We start from the raw sequence: 24,718 nt of genomic DNA, 5'->3' as shown, positions 1-24,718 counted from the left end.
AGTTCTTAACATAAAGGGATGTTGAATTTTATCAAAGGCCTAAAGAAGGATTAAGTACCTGAATGTGAAACCCAAAACTATAAAAACTCTTAAAGAAAATCTAGGTAATATCATTCAGCATATAGGCATGGGCAAAGATTTCATGACAAAAACATCAAAAGTAATTGCAACAAAACCAAAAACTGACAAAAGGGATCTAATTAAACTGAAGAACTTCTGCACAGCAACAACAAAAAAGCTATTATCAGAGTAAAGAAAAGATACAAATGGCAAACAGATACATGAAAAGGGGCTCAACATCCTTGATCATCAGATAAATACAAATCAGAACTCAGAAATACAATCAGATAATATCTCAGCCAAGTTACAATCGCATATATATTATATATATTATATAAAAATTATATATATAATATTTTATATATATTATATATATATAATATTTTATATATATTATATATATATAATATTTTATATATATTATATATATATAATATTTTATATATATTATATATATAATATTTTATATATATTATATATATAATATTTTATATATATTATATATATAATATTTTATATATATTATATATATATATATATGAACACTCCAACAAAATTTGCCCCCAACAGGGACACTAATTTAACAACTGCCTACACAAAAAAGCATCTTCATAAAAACCAAAAATCGGGTTAATTCCATTACCTGTAATTAACTTCCTATCCAGAAAGACGTACTGAATTGGTAGGAAAAACAGTGTTGAATCACAGACATGACTCCTGCACACCCTGGCAGCAGCATCATAGTGCAGAGAGCTTTTCTGTGCCCTGGAGAGAAAGATAGCTGGCAATTGAGAGACACTGAACTCAGTGCTGCCCTTGTTATAGCAGAAAGCAAAACCGGACCAAATTCAGCTTGTGCCTGCCCCACAGAAGGTGCATTGAAATCAGCCCTAAAATGAGGGGAATTGCTGATTCCAGCAGTCAAAACTTAAATTCTGGCAAGCTTTCCCACTGCAGGTTAAAGTGCTCTGGGACTCCAAATGACCCTAAAACACAGTCTAGGCTACAAGGAATGAAACTTCTGAGCAAGTCCTAGGGCTAAACTGGGCCCAGAGAGAGTGGACTCGGGGAGATATGCCACCTACTAAGACACCAGCCTGGGCAGATAAGGGAGTGCTGACGTCATTCAGTGCATAACCACAGGCTTCACAGTTCATGGTTCCAAAAAGACCTCTTCCTTCTGTCTGAGAAAAGAAGAGGAAAGAGTCAGGGCACTTTGTCTTCCACTTGGATACCAGCACAGCCACAGCAGAGCAGGGCACCAGGCAGATTCAAGAGGACTTCTTTTTAGGACCTAGCTCCTGAACATTTCTAGATACACTCTGGGTCAGGAGGAAACTCACTGCCTCAAATGAAATGACTGAGTCCTAACAGGACTAATCACCTGATGACTGAAGAAACCTTGGGCCCTGAATAACAAGCAGTAATAACCAGGTACTATGTCAAAGGCCTTGGGTGAGGCCCTAAGACTTTCCAGCCTTAGGTGAGACTCAAGACTTTCTCATTGGTGGTGACTACAGGGCAAGACTCCTTTTTGCTAGTGAAAAGCAAAAGAAAAAGTAAAGGGGACTTTGTCTTGCACCTTATGTTCCAGCTCAGTCACAGTGAAGTGGAGCACAAAGCAAGCTCTTGGGGTCCATGATTCCAGGACTTGGCTTTTGGACAGCATTTCAGGACATGCTTGGATCCAGAGGGGAAACTACTCCCCTGAAGGGTGTCTCAGACCAAGAAGCATTCACCTCATGCTGACTACAGAGCCCTTGCACCTTAAGGAAACATCAGCAGTAGTCTGGCAGTACTTCTCATGTGCCTGAGGTGGCAGTGGCCAGAGTGGAAAGGACTGCAACTTGTGGTTTTAGTACCAGCTCAGCAGCAGTACAATAGAACAGCAGGTGAATTTCTAAGGTTTCAGACTCTAGTTTCTGGTTCCTGGATGGAATATCTGGACCCACACGAGGACTGGAGGAACTCACCACGAAGAAGAGAAGTACATAGGCCTGGCTGGCTTTGCCATCTGCTGATTTTAGAGTCCCAGGGCTTTGAGAGAAGATAGTCACAACCAGAAAGTGATTACAGCAGGCCTTGGGGGAGACTCAGTGCTGTGCTAACTTCGGGTGTGATTCACTGCAGTCCTAGGGATGGTGGCCACAAGGGTGCTTGTGTCACTCAATTCTCAGCTCTAGGTGGTTCAGAACAGAGAGAACGAGACTCCATTTGTTTGGAAGAAAGTAAGAGAAAGAACAAGAGTCTCCATCTGATAATTCAGAAAATGCTTTTGGATCTTAGCCAAGATCACCAAGGCTATACCTCTATCAGTCCGAAAGAACCACAGTAATACATGTCTTATGGTTCCCACTAAAAGAGACACAGCATAGATTACAACAAAGAAGTCTTTTTGAATATCTAGAAAGTCCTCCTAAGTCGAATGGGTACAAACAAGCCCAGACTGCAAAGACTAAAATAAATACATAACTCCTTAATGCCCAGACATAGGTGAACATCGATAAGTATCAAAACCATCCAGGAATTACCAAACCCATGACATTACCAAATAAACTAAACAAGCTGCCAGGGACCAAGCCTAAAGAGATATCTTTTAAAAATATAACCATTCAGACAGATAATTCAAAATGGCTGTATTGGGGAAACTCAAATAAATTCAAGATAACACAGAGAAGGAATTCAGAATTCTAGCAGATAAATTTGACAAAGAGATCCAAATAACTATAAAGCATCAAGCTGAAATTCTGGAGCTGGAAAATGCAATTGGCATACTGAAGAATACATCAGCATCTTCTAATAGCAGAATTAATCAATAAGAAGAAACAGTGAGCTCGAAGACAGACAGACTGAAAATACAGAGGAGACAAAAGAAAAAATAATAAAAAACAATGAAGCATGAATATAAAAATGAGAAAATAGCCTCAAAAAGGCAAACCTAAGAGTAACGGGCCTTAAAAAGAAGTAGAGAAAGAGATTGGGGTAGAAAGTTTATTCAAAAAGATAATAACAGAGAAGTTCCCAAACTTAGAGAAATACATTAACGTTCAAGTACAAGATGGCTATAGAACACCAGGTAGATTTAACCCAAAGAAGACTACCTCATGGCATTTAATAATAAAACCCCCAAAGATCAAGAATAAAGAAAGGAGTATAAAAGCAGCAAGAGAAAAGAAACAAAGTAAAATCGTGCTCTAAAATATTTGGCTACAGACTTTTCAGTGGAAACCGTACAGGTGAGAAGAAAGTGGCATGACATATTTAAAGTGCTGAAGGAAAAACAAATCTACATTAGACCATTATATCTGGTGAAATTTCAAACATGAAGGAGAAATAAAGACTCACCAAGACTCCAAACCTGAGAGATTTCATCAATACCAGACCTGTCCTACAGGAAATGCTAAAGAGAATACTTCATTTAGAAAGAAAAGGACATTAATAAGCAATAAGAAATCATCTGAAGTATAAAACTCAGTGTTAATAGTAAGTATCCAGAAAAGCACATGATATTATAGCACTGTAACTGTGGTGTGTAAGCTACTCTTATCTTAAGTAGAAAGACTAAACAATTAACTAATCAAAAATAATAACTACAACAAGCTTTTAAGACAGTTCAATAAGATATAAATAGTTACAATAAAAAGTTAAAAAATAGGAGGACAAAGTTACGGTGTAGAGTCTTTATTAGTTTCTTTTTGCTTGTTTGTTTATGCAAACAGTGTTAAATGATTATCAGCTTAAAATAATATAAGATAATATTTGCAATCCCCATGGTAATCTCAAATATAAAAAGCCCACAAAGGATACAAAAAATTAAAAATCAAGAAGCTAAATCATATCACCAGAGAAAATCACCTTCATTAAAAGACAATAAAAATAGAAACAAGGAAGAGAAGACCACAAAACAACCAGAAAACATGTAGTAAGTTGGCAGAAGTGTGTCCTTACTTATCAATAATAACACTGAATGTAAATAAATTAAACTCTCCAATCAAAAGACATAAAGGCTGAATGCATTTAAAACCCAGGCCCGTTGATCTGTTGCCTGCAATAAAAACACTTTACATATAAAGAAAGACACAGACTGAAAATAAAGGGATTAAAAAAAGATATTCCATGTCAATTAAAACAAGAATAGAGCAGGAGTAGCCATATTTACATCACACAAAATAGATTTCAAGACAAAATCTATGATAAAAGTCAAATAAGTCACTGTATAGTAATAAACAGGCTAATTCAGCAAGATGACATAACAACTGTAAATATGTAAGTACCCAACACTAGGGCACCCAGATATATAAAGCAAATATTAGTAGAGCTAAAGAGAGAGTTAGGTCCCAATACAGTAATAGCTGGAGACTTCAAAACCCCATTTTCAACTTCAGAAAAGTCTTCCAGACAGAAAATCAACAAAGAAACATCACACTTAGTCTGAGCTATAGACAAAATTAATCTAACAGATATTTACCAAACATATCATCCAAGAGCTGCAGAAAACACGTTATTTTTCTCAGTAAATGAATTATTCTCAAGGATAGATCATACATTAGGTCACAAAACAAGTCTTAAATCATTCATAAAAATTGAATAAGCATCTTTTCTGATCACAATGGAATAAAATTAGAAATCAATAATTTGAATTTTGAAAACTATACAAATACAATGGCCAGTGTGTTAATAAAACAATTAAGAAGAAAATTGAAAATTTTCTTGAAACAAATGATAATGGAAGCACAACATGCCAAATCCTATGGGATACAACAAAAGCTTTACTAAGAAGAAAGTTTATAGCTACAAATGCCCAGAGAAAAAAAACTTCAAATAAACAACTCAACAATACATCTTAAAGAATTAGAGAAGCAAGACCAAACTAAAACCAAAATTACTGTAATAAAAAATAATACAAATCAGAGCAGAAATAAATGAAATTGAAATAAAGAAAACAGTACAAAAGATAAATAAAACAAAAAGTTGTTTTTTTAAAATGAAACAAAATAGAGAAAACTTTAGCCACACTATAAAAAAGAGAGAAGACCCACATAAATACAATCAGAGATAAAAAAGGAGATATGACACATGTTAATACAGCAATTTAAAGGATCATTAGTGGCTGCTATGAGCAACTAAATTCAAATAGGAAAATCTAGAAGAAACTGACAATTTCCTAAACACATACAACCTTTCAAGAGTGAATTATGAAAAACTTCCAAGCCTGAACAGACCAATACCAATGAGGTCAAAGCCTTAAGAAAATGTCTGTCAATAAAGTAAAGCCTGGGGCCTGATGGCTTCACTGCTGAATTCTAGCACACATTTAAAAAACTAACGCCAATGCTACTCAAACTCTTCTAAAAGATAGAGGAATAGAGAATACGCCCAAACTCATTCTTCAAGGCCAGTATTACCCGGATACCACAATCAGACAAAGATACTTTAAATGGAGAAAACTACAAGCCAATGTTCCTGATGAATCTAGATGGAAAAACCCTCAACAAAATATTAGCAAACTGAATTTAAAAATACAATAAAAAATTTACTCATCATGACAGAGTGTGAATTTTTTTTTTTTTTTTTTTTTTTTGAGATAGGGTTTTGCTCTGTCACCCAGGCTGGAGTTCAGTGTTGCAATTTTAGCTCACTGCAACTTCCATCTCCTACGTTGAAGCGATTCTTGTGCCTCAGCCTCCCAAGTAACTGGGACTACAGGCATGCACCACCACGCCCTGTTAATTTTGCTTTTTGTTTTGTTTTGTAGAGACAGGGTCTTGCCATATTGCACAGGCTGGTCTTACAGTCCTGCCTCAAGTGATCTACCCACTTCGGCCTCCCAAAGTGCTGAAATTACAAGAGTGTGCCACCACACCCTGCCATGACTGAGAGTGATTTACCCTGGGATGCAAACAAGCATGTTTCACTATATGAAAATTAATCAATGTGATACATTCTATCAACAGAATAAAAGATAAAACCATGTGATCATTTCAATTGATACTGAAGAAACAATTGATAAAATTCAACATTACTTTATAATAAAAACCTTCAAAACACTGGCCATAGAAGGAACATACCTCAAGATAATAAAAGCCACATATGACAGACCCTCAACTAGTATTATACTGAATGGGGAATAACTTATATTCTCTCTTCTAAGTTCTGGAACACAATAAGGATGCCCATTTTCACCGCTGTTATTCAGCATAGTCCTGGAATTCTGCGCTAGAGCAATCATACAAGACAAAGATATAAAGGGCATCCAACTTGGAAAGTAAAAAGTGAAATTATCCTGGTTTGCAGATAATATAATCTTGTATTTGAAAAAAAACTAAAAACACCATTTAGTTATTTTCAAATGGGCAATTGAATTATTATTGACTATAGTCATCCTATTGTGGTATATACTAGGTCTTATTCATTCTAACTATTTTTATGTACCCGTTAATCATCCCCAGTTTCCCCTTACTCCCGCAGTACCTTTCTCAACCTCTGCTAGACATCTTTATACTCTAACTCAGTAGGTTCAACTGCTTTGTTTCTAGATCTCACAAGTAAGTGAGAAAATGCAATGTGGTCTTTCTGTGACTGGCTTATTTTACTTAACATAATGACCTCCAGTTTCATACAGGTTCTTGCAACTGACTGAATCTCATTCTTTTTCTACCTGAATAGCACTTCATTGTGTATAAATATCACATTTTCTTTATCTATTCACCTGTTGATGGACACTTAGGTTGCTCCATATCTTGGCTATTGAGAGCAGTGCTCCAAAAAAACACACATGTGAGTGCAAATATTTCTTCAATATACTGATTTTCTTTTTCTATTTTTTTTGGAGTATAAACCCAGCAATGGGATTGGTGGATCATATGGCAGTTCTGTTTTTAGTTTTATGAGGAACATCCAAACTGTTCTCCATAGTTGTTGTACTAATTTACATTCCCACCAACAGTTTATGAAGATTCCTTTTTCTCCATATTTCTGTCAGCATTTGCTGTTGCCTGTATTTTGGATAAAAATCATTTTAACTTGGGTGATAGAATATTTCATTGTAGTTTTGATTTGCAGTTCTCTGATGACCAATGATATTGCGTACCTTTTCATATGTCTGTTTTCCATTTTTGTCTCATTTTTGAGACATGTCTATTTAAATCTTTTGCCTATTTTGAATTGGATTTTTTTTTTTTTTTTTTGATGGAGTCTAGCTCTGTCGCCCAAGCTGGAGTGCAATGGCATGATCTCGGCTCACTGTAACCTCCGTCTCCTGCATTCAAACGATTCTCCTGCCTCGGCCTCTTGAGTAGCTGTGATTAAAGGCACATGCCACCATGCTTGGATAATTTTTGTGTTTTTAGTAAAGATGGGGTTTCCCCATGTCGGCCAGGCTGATCTCCAACTCCTGACCTCAGGTGATCCACCTACTTCGGCCTCCCAAAGTGCTGAGGTTACAGGTGTGAGCCACTGCACCCAGGTCAACTGGATTATTAATTTTTTTTTAGAGTTGTTTGAGTTCCATACATATTCTAGTTATTAATCCCTTGTCAGAGGGTTAGTTTGCAAATATTTTCTCCCATTCTATGTGTTGTCTCTTCACTTTGTCGATTAGTTCCTTTGCGTGCAAACGATTTTAAAGTTGATATGATCCCATTTGTTCATTTTTGCTTTGGTTGCCTGTGCCCTTAGGGTATTGCTCAAGAAATCTTTGAGGTGTTGCCCAGACCAGCATCCTGGAGATTTTCCTTATTGTTTTTTGTTTGTTTGTTTTGTTTTGTTTTGTTTAGCAGTTTTATAGTCTGAGGTCTTAGATTTAAGTCTTTTATCTATTTTGATTGGATTTTTTGCATATGGTGAGAGATATGGATTGAGTTTTATTCTTTTGCATATGGATTGTTTGTAATGAAAAAATGATGAAAGCTTGAGGGGATGGATACACCATTTCCCATGATGTAATTATTACACATTGCATGCATGTATCAAAAAAATATAAGGTATCCCATAAATATATATACCTACTATGTGAACACAATAATTAAAATTAAAAAAGAAATGATACTACAGAGCTATAGTAAACAAAACAACATAGTAATCACATAAAAGCAGACACATGGATCAATGGAACAGACTAAAGAAACCAGAAAAAAAATTATACATCTACAGTGAAATTATTTTCAACAAAGTTGCCAAGAACATACATTGAGAAAAATATAATCTCTTCAATAAGTGGTTCTGGGAAAACTGGATATCTACATGCAGAAGAATGGAACTAGACCCTTATCATTCACCATATGCAAAAATATAATTAATATGGATTAAGAACTTAAATCTCTGCTCCTGTGAGTAGTGATGTAAACCTAAATGCCCATCCATGATAGACTGGATTTTTAAAAAATGTGGTACATGTACACCACGAAATACTACACAGTTATAAAAAAGAACAAGATCATGATTTTTGCAGCAACATGGAAGAAGCCTTTGGCCATTACTCTAAGAGAAAGAATACAGGGAGAGAAAAGCAAATATCATATGTTTTTACTTATAAGTGGGAACTAAACATTGTGCACACATGGACACAAACAAGGGAACAACAGATACAAAAGCCTACTTGAATATGGAGGGAGAAAGGCAGGTGACTATTGAAAAACTATCTATTGGGGACAATGCTTATTATCAAGGTGATAAAATAGTCTTTACACCAAACTTCTGTGACATGCCATTTACCTTCATAGGTATCCCTGGATCTAAAATAAACATAAAAAAAAATTAGAAAAGACTTAAATCTAAGATCTCATACTAGGAAACTACTAAGAGAAAACCTTGGGGAAACTCTCTAGGACATTGGACTGGGCAAAGGAACCTTGAGTAATACTGCACAAGCACAGGCAACCAAAGCAAAATGGATAAATTGTATCTAATTAAGTCAAAAAGCTTCTGCACAGCAAAGGAAACAATCAAGAAAAAAAAAAGAAAATTCATGAAATGGGAGAAATATTTCCAAAATATCCATCTGACAAGGAATTAATTACCAGAATATGTAAGGAATTTAAACAACTTTATAGGATATAAATCTCATAATCGGATTCAAAACTGGGCAAAAGATCTGAATAGACATATCTCAAAAATGACATTCAAATAGCAAGCAAGTATATGAAAAGATGCTCAGCATCAATGATCATCAGAATAATGCACATCAAAACTATAATGAGATATCATCTCACTCCAGTTAAAATGGCTTTTATCCTAAAGAAAGGCAATAAAAAATACTGGACAGACTGTGGAGAAAAGGGAACCCTCATACGCTATTGGTGGAAATGTAAATTAATACAACCACTATGGAGAAAAGTTTAGAAGTGCCTCAAAAAAAATAAAAATAGAGGCAATGTGTGATCCAACAATCATACTGCTAGGTATATACCCAAAATAAATAAAATTAGCACACTAAATCTGTATGCATGTAACACAGGAGAAACCAAATTTATAAAGCATGTTTTTAAAGGTACACAAAGAAGCTTAGACTCCCACACAATAATAGTGTGAGACTTCATCATTCCACTGACAGTATCAGACAGATCATCTAGGTAAAATATTAACAAAAATATTAACGACCTGAATTCAATATTGGACAAAACAGAGCTGATAGATCTCTACAGAACTCTGCACCCCAAAACAACAGAATATACATTCTTCTCATCAACACATGACACATATGCTAAAATCTATCACATAATTAAACATAAAACAATCCACAGCAAATGCAAAAGAACCAAGATCATACTCAACACACTCTTGGGCCACAGTGCAAGGAAAATAGAAGTTCTGACTAAAAAAGTCATTTAAAACTATGCAATTAAATGGAAATTAAACAACATGGTCCTGAATGACTTTTGGGTAAAGAATGAAATTAAGGCAGAAATCAAAAAGTTATTTGAAACCAACAATAACGAAGATACAACATACAGAATCTCTGGAACACAGCTAAATCAGTGTTAACAGAAATATTTATGGCACTAAATTCTCACATCAAAAGATTAGAAAGATCTCAAATTAACAACCTAACATCACAACGGAAAGAATTAGAGATTCAAGAGCAAATCAACCCCAAATCTAGCAGAAGACAATAAATAACCAAAATCAGAGCTGAAATGAAGGAAATTGAGACATAAAAAACATTCAAAAATCACTGAATCCAGGAGTTGTTTTTATTCTTTTGAAAAAAATCAGTATGATATATAGGACACTAGCTAGACTAATAAAGAAGAGAGAAGATGCAAATAAACACAATTAGAAATGAGAAAGAAGATGTTACAATTGACCCCATAGAAATAAACATAACCATTAGAAACTACTATGAACACCTGTATGCCCACAAACTAGAAAACCTAGAAGACATGGATAAATTCCTGGACACATGCACCCTACCAAGACTGAACTAGGAATATCAATAATGAGATCCAATACTGAATCAGTAATAAATAACCTATCAACCAAAAGAAGCCAGGACCAGACTGATTCACAGCCAAATTCTACCAGATGTACAAAAAAGAGCTGGTACCATTACTACTAAAACTATTTCAAAAAATTAAGTAGGAGGGACTCCTCCTCAACTCATTCTGTGAGGCCAGCATCATCCTGACACCAATACCTGAAAGAGACACAACAACAAAAAACTTCAGGCCCGTATCTTTATGAACATTGATGCAAAAATTCTCAACAAAATACTTGCAGACTGAATCCAGCAGCACATCAAAACAATAATCCACCACAATCAAATAGACATGTCAAGTATGCAAGGTTAGTTCAACATATGCAAATCAATATATGTAATCTAGCACATACACAGAACTAAAGACAAAAACCCCATGATTATGTCAATAGATGTAGACAAGGCTTTTGATAAAATTCAACATCACTTTATGTAAAAAAATCTCAGTAAACTAGGTATTAAAGGAATATACCTTGAGATAAGAGCCATCTGGGAGCAACCGACAGCCAGCATTATACTGAATGGGGAAAGGCTGGAAGCTTTCACCTTGAAAACTGGCATAAGACAAGGATGCCCCCTGTCTCCACTCATACTAAACATAGTACTGGAAGTCCTGGCCAGAACAATCAGGCAAAACAAGAAAATAAAGGCCATCTAAATAGGAACACAGTGAAACTATCCCTGTTTGCAGACAACATGATTCTATACCTAGAAAACCCCATAGTCTCAGCCCAAATGCTCCTTCAGCTGATAAACAACTTCACCAAAGTTTCAGGATACAAAATCAATGTAAAAAATGTAGTAGCATTCCTATACACCAACAACAGCCAAGCCAAGAGCCAAATCAGGAAAGCAACCCCATTCACATTTGCCGCAAAAAGAAAAACATACCTAGGAATACAGCTAACCAGGAAGGTGAAAGATCTCTACAATGATACATAAAAAACACTGCTCAATGAAATTAGAGATAGCATAAACAAATGAAAAAATATCTCACGTTCATGAATAAGAAGAATCAATATCATTAAAATTACCATGCTGTCCAAAGCAATTTCTAGATTCAGTGCATTCCTATCACACTACCAATGATATTGTTTCCAGAACTAGAATAGCTATTTAAAAATTCACACAGAAGCTTAGATCCTAAAGATTTATTCTGCTTAGGTATATCTGTATTTTTGTAAAATTTACTTGCAAGGCAGTAATGAAACATTATTTTTGTAATCAAAAACTACATGAGCAGTATCTTCAAAAGTATGAGGTTGATTATATTTTCGAGGCATTGAAATTTATTTTTGTGCATTATTCAAACAAGGAAAGTAAGATAAGGTGTATATGGGTTACAATCAGCAACATTAAATCCACTTACACCTCCTTGTTTGCAATTTGATAACCATCATAAGAATCAAATGGATTCTGAATTCTGCTTCTGTAAAAATTAATTGTCACACATTTTCCTATTTCTCCCACGAAGTATAGCTGAAAACCTGGGAAATTACATACCAAACAAACATAAGAAGATTCTGAAAGGTATACAGAAGAAGACCGCCTGGCCAGAGGGCTCATAATCTGAGGAAAAACAGAGGTGAATTCCTTGGGGTTTTACTTTGCTTTATATGTACCAGACTAGGTTCCTGAACACCTGAAAACCAAAATGCCAACAGGTTCATAACAGCAACAACAAAAAAGTCCTATGAAAAGCCTGCTCTCTCTATTCAGAGGATGAGAAAAAGAGCAGCCTAGCAAGACACAAAACACCCCCCCAAAATACTTTACTCTGACCAAATACTACAAAATAAAACTGCAGCCCTACATTTATCCTCATTAGTGAATGCTGAGTAAAAAGTCTAGACTTCCACCGTCATTTTATTTTTATAAGATGCTCTTCCCCCTCTTCATGGAGGTGTTGTCATTGGGACACAATTAATAGTCAGGACTTTACTACTGCCCAGCAGTAATAATGCCATCCTCCATCACGTCTATTTTCCCAGATAGAGGTCACATGTGGAGCTGGAAATCCAATATAACCAAGCAGTATCTAGTATTCCCTTCCACTTCAAGGTGTCAATGGAGGCTGAGTATGAAATATGGAATCAATCACCATTTGGAAGTAATGAGAAGGTAGCCATCTTCCTCCTGTCAGAGGAGGCTGACCAAAACAGAATATTTAAATAAGTTCCAGCCTTTTAAACCATTATACCCAAAATGTACCATATTTAATCAAATATCACTCATCAAACCAAGACCAGGAAAATCTCAACTTGAATAAGACGAGAAAATCAACAGATGCCAACAAGGTGATACAGATGTTAAAATTATCTAAAAGTATTTAAAAGAAGCCATTAAACAAATTTTTCAATGAATAATTATAAATACTATTGAAATTAAAGATAGAAAACTATAGCAAGCAAACAGGAGATAGAAAGTCAAGTGGAAATTTTAGAACTCAAATACCTAATGATAAAAAAAAAAAAACCTCAATGGATGGGTTCAAAATGGTAAAAAGTGGAATAAAAAAAAATTAAAGAGAGAATAGTAGAAACTACCCAGTATCAACAGAGAGAAAATAAACTAAAAAAACAAGAACAGAAACTCTGGGACATACAGAATTGTAGCAGAAGATATGCATGTCACTGGCATCCCAGACACAGAGGTTAAAGGGCTCTGAAAGTATTTGAGAAAATAATGGCTGAAAGATTGCCAAATTTGGTGAAAGGCACACATCTCAAATGCAAGAAGCTGAGCAAACTTTAAAAAGGATAAACCTAAATATATTCGTATCAAGAAGTAGCATATTCTAGCTTCTGAAAACTAAGGACAAAAAAAAATGAATCTTGAAGACTTGGAGAGAGAAATGACACCTTACCTATAAAGAAACATTAACTGAAATTACACAGGATTTCACATTAGAAGCTATGAGGGCCACAATATTTTTCAAGTGCTAAAATTAAAAAAAACTGAAAGCTTAAATTCTATAACCAGTGAAAATGCCTATCAGAAATAAAGAAAAAATGAAAATGTGCTCAAATGATGAAAAACTAAAAGAAGTTTTTGCCAGTAGTAAAAATATTGGCAAATACAATAGATTTCTTTTCTCCTCTTGAAGTTTCTTTTTTATTATTATTATTCATTAAGTTCTAGGATACATGTGCACAACGTGTAGGTTGGTTACACATAGGTATACATGTGGCATGTTGGTTTGCTGCACCCATCAACTTGTCATTTACATTAGGCATTTGTTCTAATGCTATCCCTCCCCCAGCCCCCCACACCCCAACAGGCCCCAGTGTGTGATGTTCCCCGCTCTGAAGTTTCTAAATCATATTTGATGGATTAAGTAAAATTATAATATTGCACACTGTGATATAGTTATTTATATGGATAAAAATTTTAAAACTATTATAAATAGGGGAGAAGAGAGAGATGTTAAGTATGATTTTTTACATTTCCCTCAAACCGGTACATTATCACTGAAAGTGGTTTGTCAGTTTCTTAAAAAATGAAATTTGAACTTATCATGATGCCTCATAATCACTCTCCTGGGCATTTATCCCAGAAAAAAATTTTAAAAAACTTATGTACACACAAAAACTTGAATGTAAATGTTCATATCAGCTTTATTAGCAATAGCCCAAACTGAAAACAAATGAAACATTGTACAATAGGTAAATAGTAAAACTGTGGTACATCCATACCATGAGATACTACTCAGCAATAAAAAAGTATACATTACTGATAACACACAACAACTGTATGTATCTCAAATATATTACACTTAGTGTAAAAAACCCAATCTCAAAATGTCACAAACTGTATAATCCCATTTATATATTATTTTTTAAATGGCAAAATTATAGATATGAAAAACATATTACTGGTCATCAGGAGTTAACAGTAATGAGCAGGGGTTTGGGGGTTGGGTCAAGGAGTAGTATAAAAGATCCTGATAATGCTTACATGTGATAAAATGACATGCAACCATATCAATTTATAATTTTGGTATTATAGTATGATTACCTAAGATGCGACCATCGTGGGAACTGGATGAAGGCTGCATAGAATATCTATTTACTGTTTTTCTATCTATAACTACTTCAAAATAAAAAGTTAAGAAAAAACACAAAAAAAATTCAAAATGAAATAAATGAATTCTAAACATCGTAGAAAAGTTTCTCTGAATTATTTTGTTTAATAAAACTTTTGTTTTAACTGAATACACAGAGTATTTAAATGTCATAATAATTTCAAACAGAAAAACTTAGGTTTGAAAAGTATTAAGTCATGGTTTAGTCAATCGAATTTACTTTAAGCAATGTTTTGTTGGAGTGGCCACTGCCATCCATGTGAACAAGCACACAGAGGCCTTACAGGGTCCAGTGTCTGCCAGTGTCCTATCCTCATGCTAACACCAATCCCAGCATAAACACACACACACACAGATGCCAGTTGGGCTCACAACCCCCTTGTGTCATGCTGTTACCGCTGCTGCTGTGAATGGCCACAAAGAGGCCAGCACCCCTGCATCCACCAGCACCTTGCTGCAGCCAATGAGCGTGCACCTCACCACACCGTCACTGTTAATGGCATGTGCAAACAAGAACAGATCCCACTATCATTGCCCTATGAAGTGTTTTGGCTTCCATCACCAGTCAGAATGTTGTGACCAGCAGTCTGGGAACACCTTGGGCCCTCCGGCATGGCAGGTTCTTAACCTTGAGGAGCCAGAAAGCAAAGCTGGGGGCCCAATATTAGCTCCCTAGGGCTACAGCATGCAGGCCAGGAGTCCTAATCTAAGCCTTGACCCCCTAAAATATTTCAAAAATGAAGCCAGTTGACTGATTCCACCTTATACCACAGTCAATCCCCTGAAAAAGAAAAAGGGGGTCGTGTTTCACACAAAAGAAACTTTAAACTAACAAAGATCAAAAAAGAGAAAGAATGACATTACATAATGCTAAAGGACTCAATTCAACATGAACTAACTATTCTAAATATATATGCACCCAACAAAGAAGCACTCAGATGTATAAATCAAATTCTTAGAGACCAATGAAGCAATTTACGTAACCACACAATAAGAGTGGGAGACTTTAATACTCTAATGACAGTATTAGACAGATCATCAAGGTAGAAAACTAACAAAGATATTCAGGCCTTTAACTCAACATTTGATGAAAGGGACCTAAGAGCCATCTGCAGAACTCTATCTAAAAACAAAAGAATATACATTCTTCTCATCTGCACATGGCACATACTCTAAAATCAACCACGAAATTGTGCATAAAACAATTATTAGCAAATTAAAAGAAAATCATACCAACCACACTCTTAGCACACAGTGTGATAAGACCAAAAGTCAATGCTCAATCCATACTCAATCCAAAATCAATACTCAAAACTATACAATTAAATTAAAATTAAACAACCTGCTGCTAAATGACTTCTGGTTAAATAATGAAATTAAGGAATAAATGAAGGAATTCTTTGAAAATAATGAGAAAAAAGATACAACATACCAGTATATCTGGGGACCAGCCAAAGCAATGTTAGGAGGAAAGTTTATTACACTAAATGCCCACATCAAAAAGTCAGAAAGGTCTCAAATGAACAACTTAACATCACACATACAGAAACTAGAGACAACGGCAAATTAACCCCAAAGTTAGCAGAATACAGCAAATAACCAAAATCAGAGCTGAACTGAAGAAAATTGAGTCACCAAAAATCATACAAAAGATCAATGAAGCCAGGAGCTGGTCCTTTGGAAAAATTAATAAGATGGACTGCTCGCTAAAGTAATAAAGAAAAAAATGGAGAAGATCCAAATATACGCAATCAGAAATGACAAAGGGAACGTTACAGCTAACCCCACAGAATTACAAAAAACCCTTAGAGGCTACTATGAACACCTCTATGAACACAAGCTAAAAATACTGCCCAAGCTAGAATAAATGGATACATTCCTGGAAACATACAACCTCCCCAAATTGAAACAGGAAGAGATTTAATCCCTGAACAGACCAATAATGAGTTCAGAAGTTGAATCAATAATAAAAAGCCTACAAACCAGAAAAAGCCCAGGTCCAGATGGATTCATGGCCAAATTGTACCAAATGTATAAGAAAGAGCTGGTACCATCCCTACTGAAAGCATTTCAAAAAAATTTAGGAGAGAACTCCTCCCTAACTCATTCTATGAGGCCAGCATCATCTTGACATTAAAACCTGGCAAAGACAAAACAAAACAAAAACTTCAAGTCAATATCTTTGATGAACATAGACGCAAAAATATTCAGCAAAATACTAGCAAACTGAATCCAGCAGCACATAAAAAACTAATACACTATGGTCAAGTAGGCATTTTTACTTGGGATGCAAGTTTGGCTCAACCTACACAAATCAATAAACGTTATTCATCATAAAAAAAAGAACTAAAAATTCTTACGATCACCTCAATAGACACAGAAAAAACTTTCAACAAAATTGAACATTGTTTTATGTTAAAAACTCTCAACAATGTAGGCATTAATGTAACAACTTGAAAATAATAAGAGCCATCTATGAAAAACCCACCACCAACATCATACAGAATGGGCAAAAGCTGGAAGCATTCTCTTTGAAAACTGAAACAAGACAAGAATGCCTTCTCTCACCACTCCTATTCAACATAGTACTGGAAGTCCCAGCTAGAGTAATCAGGCAAGGGAAAGAAATAAAAGGCATTGAAATAGAAAGAGACGAAATCAAACTATCCTTGTTTATGGAAGATATGATTCTATGCCTAGAAAACCCCATAGTCTGTCCAAAAGTAACTTGATCAGATACACAACCTTTGCAACGTTTCAGCATACAAAATACATATATAAAAATTAGTACCAGCTGGGCATGGCGGCTCACGCCTGTAATCCCAGCAGTTTGGGAAGCAAAGGTGGTCAGATTGCCTGAGGTCAGGAGTTCAAGACCAGTCTGGCCAGCATGGTGAAACCCCGTCTCTACTAAAAATACAAAAAAATTAGCCAGACGTGGTGGTGTGTGCCTGTAATCCCAGCTACTCGGGAGGCTGAGGCAGGGGAATTGTTTGAACCAGGGAGGTGGAGGTTGCAGTGAGCTGAGATCATGCCACTGCACTCCAGCCTGGGCGACAGAGCGAGACTCCATCTCAAACAAACAAAAAAAATTAGTACCATTCCTATACACCAGCAACATAGAAACTAGAAGCCAAATCAAGAATGCAATCCCGTTCACAATATTCACAAAGTAACAAAATATATAGGAATACAGTTAACCAGGGAGGTGAAAGACCTCCACAAGAGTAAAAATCACTGCTCAAAGGAATCAGAGACAACATAAAGAAATGGAAAAACCTTCTATGTTCATGGATAAGAAGAATCAATATTGTTAAAATGGCCATACTGCCCAAAGCAATTTACAGATTCAATGCTATTCTCATCAAACTACAGATGACATTCTTCACAGAATTAGAAAAAATGATTTTAAAATTCATGTGGAACCAAAGAAGAACCCAAATAGCCAAGGCAATCTTATGCAAAAAGAAGAAAGTTGGATACATTACATTATCTGACTTTAAACTATAATACAAGGCTACAGTAACAAAAACAGCATGGTCCTGGCACAAAAATAGACACACAAACCACTGGAACAGAATAGAGAACCTAGATATAATGCTGCACACCTGTAACCCTCTGATATTCAACAAAACTGACAAAAACAAGCAATAGGGAAAGAACTTTTTATTCAATAAATGGTGCTGAGATAACTGGCTAGTCATATGCAGAAATTTGAAACTGGATGCCCTTTTTACACAATATACAAAAATTAACTCAACATGGATTGAAGTCTTAAATGTAAAACCTAAAACTATAAAAACCCTGGACAATAACCCACGAAATACCATTCTGGGCATAAGACCTTGGAAAAACTTCATGTCAAAGATGCCAAAAGCAATTACAACAAAAACAAAAGTTGGCCAGTGGCATCTAATTAAAATAAATGGCTTCTGCATAGCAAAATAAACTATCAACTGAGTAAACAGACAACTTATAGAATGGGAGAAAATATTTGCAAACTATGAATGTGACAAAGGTCTATTATCCATAATCTATAAAAAATTTAAACAAATTTACAAGCGAAAGACAACCCCATTAACAAGTGGGCAAAGGAAATGGACACTTTTCAAAAGAAGACATACATGCAGCCAACAAGCATATAAAAAATGACCAACATCACTGATTATTAGAGAAATGCAAATCAAAACTACAATGAGATAATATTTCATAAGGGTCAGAATGGCTATTATTAAAAACTCAAAAAATAACAGATGCTGGCAAGGTTGTTGAGAAAAGGAACACTTATGCACTGCTTGTGGGGATGTAAATTAGTTCAGCCATCATGGAAAGCAGTTTGGTGATTTCTCAAAAAACTTAAAAGAGAATTACCATTTGACCCAGCCATCTCATTATTGGGTATATACCCAAATGAATATAAATCATTCTACTATAAAGACACATTCACGTGTATATTTATCGCAGTAAAATTCACAACAATAAATAACACTGGTCATAGAATAATAAACGGCATTAGTATTGATACCAAGGGACAAAAGATGCTCATTAGATCATACCTATTAATCTGTTGATATCTATAACATTTTGTCTTAATATTTAAAAACATACCAAAAATCATGAAGTACAGTTGGAGGAATTATTTTTTCTATCTAAAAGCAAAGAAACATCATAGAAGACTAACTCTTCAGAAAAGATTTACTGTTTTTTTTTTCTAAGTTGGGGGAAATAGAAGTTATACAAAAGCAGATTTCAGCTCAACCTAAGAAAAAATGTTTGAATGGATAGACCTTTTATGTAATCATGGTATAGTCCATCTCAGTAAATAGTGAAGTCCCTCTTTTTGTGGGATGTCTCAAGCAGAGACTCAAACCCAGCTTTCCTGTCAGTGATACTGTGATATTCAAATATTTAATTTTACCATATTTTTATGATCTCCTTTCCCTATCATACTTCACAAAAACATAATTAACTTTTTAATGCTTATTATCTGCCATGCACCTAAGAGCTTTTCATGTCTTCATTTATCAAATGTTTGTGGAATGACTGAAATGGGCCAGAAACAAGTTTAGACAAAAAAGGTATAGCAATGAAAAGAAGAAATAAAGTTTCTCTTGTAAAGCTTATGTTACACTGGGAAAGAGAGGTGATAAGTAATATGTATCAGGGAGTAATAAGTGCTATGATTAAAAATGTGGCAAATTGAGGGAATAGAGAATGATGAGGAGGCGTGTTATTTTAGACTGGTGAAGGAAGGTTTCTCTAAGTGACATTTGAGCAAAGTCTACAATAAAGTGAGGGAAAGAGCCATGTGAATTATTATTATTATTATTATTTTTTTAAGAGGGAGTCTCGCTCTGTCACCCAGATTGGAGTGCAGTGGCGTGATCTCAGCTCACCACAACCTCTGCCCCCAGGGTTCAAGCCATTCTTCTGCCTCAGCCTCCTGAATAGTTGGGATTACAGGTTCGTGCCACCATGCCCGGCTAATTTTTGTATTTTGAGTAGAGATGGGGTTTCACCGTGTTGGCCAGACTGTCTTGAACTCCTGACCTCGTGATCCACCAGCCTAGGTCTCCCAAAGTGCTGGGATTACAGGCATGAGCCACCACACCGGCTGCCATGTGGATTTTTTTAAATTATTATTATACTTCAAGTTTTAGGGTACATGTGCACAATGTGCAGGTTAGTTACATATGTATATATGCGCCATGCTGGTGTGCTGCACCCATTAACTTGTCATTTAGCATTAGGTATATCTCCTAATGCTATCCCTCCCCCCTCCCCCCACCCCACAACAGTCCCCAGAGTGTGAAGTTCCCCTTCCTGTATCCATGTGTTCTCATTGTTCAATTCCCACCTATGAGTGAGAACATGCGGTGTTTGTTTTTTTGTCCTTGCGATAGTTTACTAAGAATGATGATTTCCAATTTCATCCATGTCCCTACAAAGGACATGAACTCATCATTTTCTATGGCTGCATAGTATTCTATGGTGTATATGTGCCACATTTTCTTAATCCAGTCTATCATTGTTGGACATTTGGCTTGGTTCCAAGTCTTTGCTATTGTGAATAGTGCCGCAGTAAACATATGTGTGCATGTGTCTTTATAGCAGCATGATTTATAGTCCTTTGGGTATATACCCAGTAATGGGATGGCTGGGTCAAATGGTATTTCTAGTTCTAGATCCCTGAGGAATCGCCACACTGACTTCCACAATGGTTGAACTAGTTTACGTCCCACCAACAGTGTAAAAGTGTTCCTATTTCTCCACATCCTCTCCAGCACCTGTTGTTTCCTGACTTTTTAATGATTGCCATTCTAACTGGTGTGAGATGGTAACTCATTGTGGTTTTGATTTGCATTTCTCTGATGGCCAGTGATGATGAGCATTTTTTCATGTGTCTTTTGGCTGCATAAATGTCTTCTTTTGAGAAGTGTCTGTTCATATCCTTTGCCCACTTTTTGATGGGGTTGTTTGTCTTTTTCTTGTAAATTTGTTTGAGTTCATTGTAGATTCTGGATATTAGCCCTTTGTCAGATGAGTAGGTTGCAAAAATTTTCTCCCATTTTGTAGGTTGCCTGTTCACTCTGATGGTAGTTTCTTTTGCTGTGCAGAAGCTCTTTAGTTTAATTAGATCCCATTTGTCAATTTTGGCTTTTGTTGCCATTGCTTTTGGTGTTTTAGACATGAAGTCCTTGCCCGTGCCTATGTCCTGAATGGTAATGCCTAGGTTTTCTTCTAGGGTTTTTATGGTTTTAGGTCTAACGTTTAAGTCTTTAATCCATCTTGAATTAATTTTTGTATAAGGTGTAAGGAAGGGATCCAGTTTCAGCTTTCTACATATGGCTAGCCAGTTTTCCCGGCACCATTTATTAAATAGGGAATCCTTTCCCCATTGCTTGTTTTTCTCAGGTTTGTCAAAGATCAGATAGTTGTAGATATGCGGCGTTATTTCTGAGGGCTATGTTCTGTTCCATTGATCTATATTTCTGTTTTGGTACCAGTACCATGCTGTTTTGGTTACTGTAGCCTTGTAGTATAGTTTGAAGCCATATGGATTTTTAAAGAAAATTTTTGGAGGAGGAATGCATTAGGTAGAAGTAACAAAAGACCCAAAGGTCCCGAGACCAGAGCTTGCTTGGTGTGTTCAAGGCACAGAAAGGTGTCTTTGATTTCTGTCCAGTCTACTATCTCATCTTGCACACTTTCTCCCATTCTTATAATACTTCAGCCATATTTACTTTTATTCAATGTGCTAGCACATCTTCTTTCTTGACTTTTTCATATGCTATATTCTTTGCCTGGGAAGCATTTCTTACATCTCCTTCTATCTAGCGATCACTTACTCAGCCTTTAGGCTTTTGATTATGGTTTTCTGTGGGAGGTTGCCTGGGTTAAACACCTTTCCTCTTATACCCTATAGAAAGAGTTGTCATATAAATTAATATCCAAACTAAAACATTTTTGAGGCTGAAAAAGGGTGATATCAGTGATTATGTTGGGCCAACAACTGTAAACTATACCTATAGAGTTTATATAGTATTTGTATATATATTTTGTCCTATACATACATAACACAGTAAGATATTAAGAACAAATAACTAATTATAAACTAATAATAAAATAGAACAACTATAACAATACATTGTAACAAAAGCTATGTGAATGTGGACTCATTCTCTCTTTCTCTATCTTGTGTGTGTGTGTGTCTGTGTGTGTGTGTGTGTGTGTGTCACTGTTTCTCTGTCTCTCAACATCTTATTGCATTGTACTCACCCAGTTTCTTTCTTTTCTTTTCTTTTTTTTTTTTCTGTTTTTGAGATGGGTCTCACTCTGTCACCCAGGCTGGAGTGCAGTGACACCATCTCGGCTCATGGCAACCTCTGCCTCCTGGGTTCAAGCTATTCTTCTGCCTCAGTAACTGGGACTACAGTTGTGTGACACCATGCTTGACTAATTTTTTTGTGTATATTTTTTTAATAAAGACAAGGTTTCACCCTGATGGCCAGGGGTACTCACCCATTTTCTGAATGCAGCTGACCATGGGTAACTGAAACCTAGGAAAGTGAAACCACAGATAAAGGGATACCACTGTATATGGTGGTTGAGTATTGGAGGCATGTGGTGAAGAATGTGGAGTTGAACTAGAAGAAAGGAGAAAGAGGTCAATGTTGCTAGGACATTATTCTCTTTGCAATGTTAAGTTAACAACTATGTCATTGCAAACCTCAGTTTGAGAAAACTATTTGAAAAGAAAGCCACAAGAACAAAGCTGGAGGCATCACGCTACCTGACTTCAAACTATACTACAAGTCTACAGTAATCAAAACAGCATGGTACTGGTACCAAAACAGAGATACAGACCAATGGAACAGAATACAGCCCTCAGAAATAATGCCACATATCTACAACCATCTGATCTTTGACAAACCTGACAAAAACAAGAAATGGGGAAAGGATTCCCTATTTAATAAACGGTGCCGGGAAAACTGGCTAGCCATATGTAGAAAGCTGAAACTGGATCCCTTCCTTACACCTTATACAAAAATTAATTCAAGATGGATTAAAGACTTAAACGTTAGACCTAAAACCATAAAAACCCTAGAAGAAAACCTAGGCATTACCATTCAGGACATAGGCACGGACAAGGACTTCATGTCTAAAACACCAAAAACAATGGCAACAAAAGCCAAAATTGACAAATGGGATCTAATTAAACTAAAGAGCTTCTGCACAGCAAAAAAAAAAAAAAAACTACCATCAGAGTGAACAGGCAACCTACAGAATGGGAGAAAATTTTTGCAATCTACTCATCTGACAAAGGGCTAATATCCAGAATCTACAATGAACTCCAACAAATTTACAAGAAAAAAACAAACAACCCCATCAAAAAGTGGGTGAAGGATATGAACAGACACTTCTCAAAAGAAGACATTTATGCAGCCAAAAGACACATGAAAAAATGCTCATCATCACTGGCCATCAGAGAAATGCAAATCAAAACCACAATGAGATACCATCTCACACCAGTTAGAATGGCAATCATTAAAAAGTCAGGAAACAACAGGTGCTGGAGAGGATGTGGAGAAATAGGAACACTTTTACACTGTTGGTGGGACTGTAAACTAGTTCAACCATTGTGGAAGTCAGTGTGATGATTCCTCAGGGATCTAGAACTAGAAATACCATTTGACCCAGCCATCCCATTACTGGGTATATACCCAAAGGACTATAAATCATGCTGCTATAAAGACACATGCACACGTATGTTTATTGCAGCACTATTTACAATAGCAAAGACTTGGAACCAAGCCAAATGTCCAACAATGATAGACTGGATTAAGAAAATGTGGCACATATACACCATGGAATACTATGCAGCCATAAAAAATGATGAGTTCATGTCCTTTGTAGGGACATGGATGAAGCTGGAAACCATCATTCTCAGCAAACTATTGCAAGGACAAGAAACCAAACACCGCATATTCTCACTCAAAGGTGGAATTGAACAATGAGAATACATGGACACAGGAAAGGGGACACAGGAAGGACATCATACACCTGGGCCTGCTGTGGGGTGGGGGGAGGGGGGAGGGATAGCATTTGGAGATATACCTAATGTTAAATGACGAGTTACTGGGTGCAGCACACCAACATGGCACATGCATACATATGTAACTAACCTGCATGTTGTGCACATGTATCCTAAAACTTAAAGTATAATAATAAAAAAAAAGAAAATGTTTGTGTTGGCCTGGGCATCACATATACTAAAATTGGAATGATACAGAGGAGATTAGCATGGCCCCTGCACAAGGATGACATGCAAATTCGTGACACGTTCCTATTTTTCAGGAAACAACAGATGCTGGAGAGAATGTGGAGAACTTAGGCATGCTTTGACACTGTTGGTGGGAGTGTAAATTAGTTCAAACACTGCGGAAGACAGTGTGGTGATTCCTCAGGGATCTAGAACTAGAAATACCATTTGACCTAGCCATCCCATTACTGGGTATACACCCAAAGGATTATAAATCATGCTGCTATAAAGACACACGCACACGTATGTTTATTGCAGCACTATTTACAACAGCAAA

At 36.0% G+C, this 24,718-nt stretch overlaps 1 non-coding gene across 1 annotated transcript; it reads left to right on the top strand.

Annotated features, from left to right (window-relative positions):
- Positions 1–24,367: 24,367 nt before the first annotated feature.
- LOC112438512 (U6 spliceosomal RNA) lies at positions 24,368–24,474 on the top strand. Its single transcript, XR_003026928.2, has one exon. It is a non-coding gene; the product is annotated as a U6 spliceosomal RNA (small nuclear RNA).
- The last annotated feature ends 244 nt before the right edge of the window (positions 24,475–24,718 follow it).

The sequence above is a fragment of the Pan paniscus genome, chromosome X (genome assembly GCF_029289425.2).
Source record: "Pan paniscus chromosome X, NHGRI_mPanPan1-v2.0_pri, whole genome shotgun sequence".
NCBI lineage: Eukaryota > Metazoa > Chordata > Mammalia > Primates > Hominidae > Pan > Pan paniscus.
The sequence above is the reverse complement of the archived record's forward strand: the minus strand, read 5'-3'. Positions and strand labels throughout refer to the sequence as shown.